Raw genomic sequence first — 7,811 nt, forward strand, 5'->3', positions numbered from 1 at the left:
CACAGGTAAAAATACAAAAAGCCAAAAGAAAAACATAAGTAGCTAGAAAAAAGAAGGTTATTGTGGCCGTTGGAGCGAGTCTTATGGTGTTCCAGAAATTCATGGAAATACATTTCGGAATGAGCATTTCTTATGGTTCTCTTTTCTATCCAACCATACTCTGTGCCTTTAACCTCTTCAAAACCCCAGCAATGGCAACATCAAAAGCATCTTTTGTGGAACCTAATCCATATACAGAATCGGCATACACAAATTTAGGTATATATTCGATGACTTTGTCTCTCATTTTTCTCACTTCATTTTCACTAAACTTTTCTAATACACGTCTAATAGATGTTCCATTAATAATAACATCTCTGCTGTCTATGAAAACTGAGTAACTCTCCGGTTCACTCGGTAAAAACCATTTGTACTGATCATAAGCCGTTTGGTGCCAGAAGAAAACTGGAACTGAACCAGCAATCATGCAATCAAAAATTGATTTCCTTGTAAAACTACCACCTTTCATTTGCAAACAAAACTCCGATTCCAAAAACGTTTCAAGAACCACTGAACTACCGGTACATCGATTTTCACCACAATCAACGAGTTTACACCGATTCGATGCTTCTTTACACTGATCCAACAGTATACCTCTGAAATTATTCTGAACCGCAGGACCCCTTTTAGCTCCAGCAAATGAAAACAAAGTTCTCCGTGGACGTGAACTAACAACTCCGATTCAGATTTAGGGTGAAAACCAGTGGGATAAGGTACACCAACATCAAAATAATCCCAAGGATTCCTTTCAATCAATAATCTTGTGATATTCTGCATCGCCGGCATACGAATAAAGATAGAACCCCAACCATTATTATCGATTGTTGATCTTCTAAAATCCCCACTAATTCTACCTAACATAATGAAATGATCCCAACCTTTTGATTTCTTAAAATAAACCTGTTGTTGAACCCATTTAAGTAGCATCAAGGAATGACTTTCACGATGAACAGAAGTACTGTAATTATGATGACGAGACCATAAATATTTACCAACAGCAAGACCAGCATAAAACGGTATATAATAAGCTGAAGCAGAAGAAGGATCATAAGTACGATATTTATGATGTAGTATACGATTATGGTAAATAATTTCAGAAGCAGATTGATCAGTATAATACCATGAAGATATAAGATTATGAGGAACTACTTTACTACCAACTTCCCCTCCAGTTGCCGAATATCTACGACCAAACCCATTGTTAGAAATAGCTTCACAACGTGAATTCCATGGATTTAGCAGCTCATCACATTTCTCTGATAATTCTGTATTGAACATTTTTGGTAGTTCATATACATACACTTTACTATCACAACAAGTATTATAATAATAATAATAATAATTATTAGTTTCCTGATTTTCTTTGATGATTGCTTCTGTGGTTTGGGTTGTAATGGAGATGTTTACTGGTGGTACTGTAGGAAAATGATATTCATAAGAGATCAAAGATACTTGGAGCGAGTGATTTAAGAAGAAAAGAGATATTTGGAGTGATATGACGATGCAGAGAAGAATCCATAAGCGTGGAAGAGTACTTGAAAGAAAACTTAGTGATTGCGGGTCAGTTTGTGGGAGCATGATACACTCTTTCTGCTGATGATTATTTGTCGAGGTTTTGTGGATAAGGAAAATGGGCATGCAAGTGGGAAATGAGTTATTGCTAGATTATTATGGTAGTACTATCTATGTTAACCACTAAATCCACAAGTGGTTGTTTTTATAAAGAACGTGCCTTGATGAGCTCGTGTCTTTAGGGGACCATTTCTAGGGTTTTCATGGCTTCTTTAGTTGTTGTCGTCTTCTTCTTTGATGGAGTTCGAGCTACGGTGCTCCTAAATCTAGTTGTCCCTAGAGTTTTCTTGACTCTTCATAACCTAGTTAAGCATATTTAGATTAGACCCAAGATCTTTATTTGTGTCATTCTACCTTGTATATATACCTCAATTATGGGGTATGAGATAAATGCATATTCTTCTTGAAGCATCCTAAAATAAGAGTCGAGGTCAGTGCATTTGTTAAAATTAAACATTAGGACTGTACTGCGGTAACTGCTAAAAAATTGTTTATCTAGCAAAATGAACCTTCAAAAGCGACCTTCCCATGCGAGAGGTTAAGAATTGAAGCTGTACAAAAACTCAGCATTCAAGTACATGTTCTAATCGAGTTCGATCATCGGAAATCTTTAAATATAAAATTTTATAGGTATGCGATGAACTGGATTTTTAACATACATGGTATTAAAATAGTCATCAATCAATAAACCAATTTTTTCTTTTTTTTTTTAAATAGTGGGGAAGCGAAAGAAGTCGGTAAGCTGCACCGGGGGATAAGCCTTTAACTCCTCATGTGTCACACTAATCACAAAGAATTAAAAAAAATTAACTTCATCAACCATACTAATTTTTTATGGATGTTATATTTTTATGATGACGTAGCGCACGTTTGTGTGTCTATAGACATCGTTGACATTGCGAATTACACCTATTGTAGATCCATTATGTTTGAAGTAAAATAGAGAAGTATAGTATTTACTGTCTAAGCTACATACTAACAACATTCAATCCAATCAACTGTTTCATCATACATCAATCATGGCAAATAAGAAGAGTTGTCCCATTTCTTCTCGTCATTCATCACTACCTGGTTGGGTAATGTTGGTTATGTTTATTAATTCCAGCTTCGAGTAAGCTAATTTTTGTTTTGCTTTATTTCTTCATGATCTATTCCATTTCTTAGTTATAGTTTATGCATATATGTCTCAATCTGCTAACAAAAGTTTATCTCTCTTTTTCTTTTCTTTTTTTTTTCGTGTCATTACAGAAGAGTAGTAGTTGATGCCGTGAATGGTGATTATTGTAATGGGAAAGAAGTTCTCGGTAGATATATATCCCCCTATGATGGCTGCTTTATGTTGGAAAATTGCTTAGCTTGCTACCTCGATTTAGGCTGTAATCTCGCTGCTTGTGCAAATAATGGAGTTGAAAACACGGTCTGGGCTGAACAGAGTTTTGAGCTAGGTAATTTAATTTACTGCAACAGTTGCAGTGCTAATCCTGCTAATGTAATTAATAATCCGGATGGAGGAAAAGAATTATCGCAGAAGATCAGTTATCATCACCGGCCGACCGTCTTGTTGGAATATATGGTGCATTCAAGGCGAAGAAGACCAAGTCGGTAGCAATACTTGAAGATAAGTCAGTTCCAAGATATTGTGCAGTCAAGGCACCTTCTAGATTATAGGATCAAGTCAGCTAGAATATCCCGTAATGTAGATAGTTAAGTTTTACCTAGTCAAAGATATACGAGTAGTTTGTTTTATCTTCTGGGTTCATATCCTATCAACTATAAGTAGGGATCAATCATGTAAATGTAAACTATCCCGGTACATTAAATTTGGAGATCAATCTAATTCACCCTACGGAATTCTATCAGTGGACGTACACGTTAGTGCCGACCCACTTTAAACGTTGTCTTCCTTGATTTCTTTTCTCTAATCGATGATCGGTCTCGATACCCATAATTTATTATGGTATCAGAGCAGGGAGATCCGCTCCGATTTGCTTCCGCTTCTTAATTTGAAATTGTCATTCAATGACTTTGTTCATGTTCAACAGTTTTTCCGTTTCCTTATTGAAACTAATATATATTTTTTATATTAGCAGAGTCATACTTCTTACTCTCGGGAGACTCCACTGTGTGAAAATCACTTGTAACAGAAATCTTTGTTTATTTTTGTTCTTCAATGCAGGATTGTTTTTCTACTATCACAGCTTAAATCATGGCTTTTGTTCGATGTATATCGTTGTTCCTTACCTGAAGCATGATTTTCTTTCCCACGTCAAAGGTTTTGATTTTATCAGTTTGGCATGCCTATTTTTTGCCGATCAAATTAGTCAACACTATATGTGTTTTTGGATTCCATATCCTTATTCTAGGGTAAATCCTTAATTATCCGATTCAAATAAGCTTTTAGTCTATAGATTTTCATGGGCTGTATGAATCCATATTAAGTTCCTGGTTACGGCTAAATTTAGGGTTTCACTGGGCATAACCCTATTTTTTTTTCTACAAGGACCAACTTTCTTGTTAAATGTAATCTCATTGTTTCCGGTCTAAATATATCTGTTTTTAGATCTCATCTAAGCTCAAAATATTCAGCTCAAAGTTTTCATGAGCTCCACGGCCCAATTGATCATATTCATTATCGGCCTATTTGATCATTTTAATTATCTCTGTTTTCCGTGTTCTTACTGTGATCTCCCTATACAATGACGCGTGAATTCTATCGATATCTTCGATTTCTGTTTTTGAAATCTTCAAGGCAAGATGCTGTCATGTACTCTTGTGAGTTCAATATTCTTCTTTGCCGGTACTTTTAGTACTCCACAACAAAGAAACGTATCAATAGCTTCTTTATTGTGTTTTCTCAAACTAATTTTTCTCTCTCAAAATCACGAGTTTCTTCTCATATTTTATGGGTATCAAACATAGAGCTAATCATGTATGCTGTCAAGAACTTTGCACTCCAAAATATATTTGCATTTATCGCATCGTGATGGTGTTCTCTATCCACATCATGAGTTTTTCTATGGGTTCCGGCTGAGGGTACAGCCATAGACCTAATGATGATCTGAGTTATAATCACAGTTAGATCAGTTTCTCTTTGAGAATCTCGTCAATTTTCGTAATCTAATTATCTCTGGATATTTTCGAACAATTATGTAATCTTTGGCTTTGCTAGTTAAGGATTTCTCAATCTAATATTATTCCTTCTTTTAAGAAATATCAATTCTGAATGTATGATTCCATCTCCGGATCATCTCGTGATTTTAGTTCATCTTCATTCTTGATGACGTGTTTTAATAATATAAGATCACACACTCGTCGGGAAAAAAAAAGTCCGTGGAAAGTTGTTACTGTTGGCCAAACAAATTGAGTAGCCAACTATTAAACAACTCATGGTTTGCTGCATTGCATCACTAACAGTAGTTCACTTACGTTCAAGTGTTGATGTGGTCGACGATTAAATATGAAGAGCGACAGCGAAGACCGACAGTGAAGACCCTATGGTGGAGAGCATAAGAAAATAAATATCTTAAGTTTTGCAATCGTCTTCTTCGACAACAGCTCAAGTTGCACATTTCGATCCTCTCCATGTCCAACTTGAGGGGGGTGTTGGAATATATGGTGCATTCCAGGCGAAGAAGACCAAGTCGGTAGCAATACGCTAGAATATCCCGTAATGTAGATAAATAAGTTTCACCTGGTCAAAGATATACGAGTAGTTTGTTTTATCTTCTAGGTTCATATCCTATGAACTATAAATAGGATCAATCATGTAAATGTAAACTATCCCAGTACATTAAATCTGGAGATCAATCTAATTCATCCTACAGGGTTCTATCAGTGGACGTAGGCGTTAGTGCCGAGCCACTTTAAACATTGTCTTCTTTGATTTCTATTCTCTAATCGATGATCCGTCTCGATACCCATAGTTTATTACGTCTCTCTCCCACATACCGGTCGACGCATATCATATTAGTTTTTTTTCTTTTCTTTAATTGATTTTCTTTCCAATAAAACAGCTTCGATTTAGTAATTTACTTTGATTGTTAGCATATTGTTGTTGTACTATTATAAGTTTGTTGGTCTTGCTTCCACTGATCTCTGCGTTTCCATATATTGTTGTTGTTTGCTTAATTATAAAATGTAATTGCTGTTTAGTTGTCACTAGTAATATAACAAGCAGCGTGCATTTGAGTTGCACATTGGCGATACTACCTTGTACACTAAAGTGTTTGGACACCACATCTCAACAACATATGGGGTATATATAATGTTTGGACACCACGTTACCAGAATTGCACTTTCTAAATGGAATAGAAAACATTTTTGTAATATTAATCTTCAAGTGGATGCTCTTCAACAACAATTAATTGATATTCAAGCTCAACCAAATTCTTCAGATAATACTTCTAAAGCACTAGAGATAAATGCGGAACTATAAAGATGGCATCATATCCAATTTGAATTCAATAAACAAAAGTCCAGGGATAATTTTCTAAAAGATATGGATAATAATACAAAATATTTCCATACTCTAACCAAGAGGAAGAGAGTGAAAAATAATATTGATTCTCTCAAGGATAAAATTGGTACTTGGCTTCATTCTTAGATCACCTTGCTAAACTCATAACTGATAATTTTCAAGAGATTAATACTTCTTCAAATCCAATCATTGAGGAAAGGTTTTACAATCATATTCCTACAATTATATCTTAAGAAGACAATAGATTACTCACTGCAATTCCATCCAATGAAGAAATTTTTTCAGTTCTTAAAAGCATGAAAAATTGGTCAGCACCAGGTCCTGAAGGTTTTCAAGATGGATTTTATAAGTCACAATGGAGATGATGTGTGTGATATGGTGAAGAGCTTCATTTCTTCTAAACATATCCTGCAGTCCATAAACAAAACTTATATCTCCCTTATTCCTAAAACTAAAAAACCAACCACTCCTTCTCAGTTTAGGCCAATAAGTTTGTGCAAACTTCTTACAAAATTGTCTCAAAGATATTGGTTACAAGAATGAAGCCACTTATGGACAAAATTGTATCTCCTTATCAAGTTGAATATGTTTCAGGAAGATTAATAAATGACAATACTATTATTGCTCATGAATTAATACACTCAATGAAGAAGAAAGAAGGTGAAGGTGGTAAATAAATATTATAGAATTGTCTCTTTTCAGTAATTGAATAGAAATAGTGATGGACACCTAAAATAGATACCTAAATTAAAACAAAGTGGAACAGATACTTTCTCACGATTAGCTGAAAGTGAAGATCAGTTCTTCCAAGTTCGAACTCCGACGAACAAACTAAAACCGAAAAATGAATCATAATACAGAATGAAACCCTAAAATCGATTTTTAAAGCCCTAATCTCCTAATGAATAAACTTAATCAAAACTGATTTATGAAATACCCACACAAGAACTTTAGTTTTATGCTAAAGATAATAGAGTGAAATCGAAACCCTCAGATGAATCTTCAGAACAGAAAAGAGAGAAGAGAGACGGAGGAGAAAAATAGAGAGAAAAGAAAACGAAAAAATTAGAAGAAAAGTCGAGGAGATGGGAAGAAAAAGACTAAGGGGAGAAAAATCCTCTAGTTCTACGGGTGTGGGGTGGAAACATAATGCCACGCATGTGAATGACACACACATTCTAAAGGTGTTAGACCCAAGTGTGACCAAGCGTGTGACTCGCACGCCTATAAAAAAATTCGTAACAACTTAACTCTGTTACGAATTTTTTAAAAGTTAGTAACGGCTTCATCCTGTTATGAATTTTTTGTAACGGCTATTTATAACGGGAATTTTGTAATGTCCACAAAGCCGTTACGAATGCCTGTTACGAATCCAGGATTTTGGTGTAGTGAGCTCTTCTAACTAAGATGGCATGGAGAATATGTACTCATTCTGAGTTGTTGTGTGTTAAAGTTCTAAAAGCCAAATATTTCAAGAATAAAGATTTTCTTCACATTCAACAAGATAAGAGTAACTCTAGCTGGGTCTGGAGAGGTATCGAAGATGGTCTCAAGAATCTGCAACAGAACATCTGCATGGAAGTTCACAATGGTAAGAAAACTCGTGTCTGGCTAGACAAATGGATAACTAATCTGAATGACAAGCCTGTACCTTCTTGTCCAAGTCATCTGCAATATGAGTATGTATCTGAACTTATATCTCCTATCTCAAATAATTTGAATA

The 7,811-nt window shown here is 35.1% G+C and overlaps 1 pseudogene; it reads right to left on the reverse strand.

Moving 5' to 3' along the window:
* LOC113326068 lies at positions 1-1,665 on the reverse strand (annotated as a pseudogene).
* Positions 1,666-7,811: the final 6,146 nt, after the last annotated feature.

Source organism: Papaver somniferum, unplaced genomic scaffold (assembly GCF_003573695.1).
Source record: "Papaver somniferum cultivar HN1 unplaced genomic scaffold, ASM357369v1 unplaced-scaffold_10, whole genome shotgun sequence".
Classification (NCBI taxonomy): Eukaryota; Viridiplantae; Streptophyta; class Magnoliopsida; order Ranunculales; family Papaveraceae; genus Papaver; species Papaver somniferum.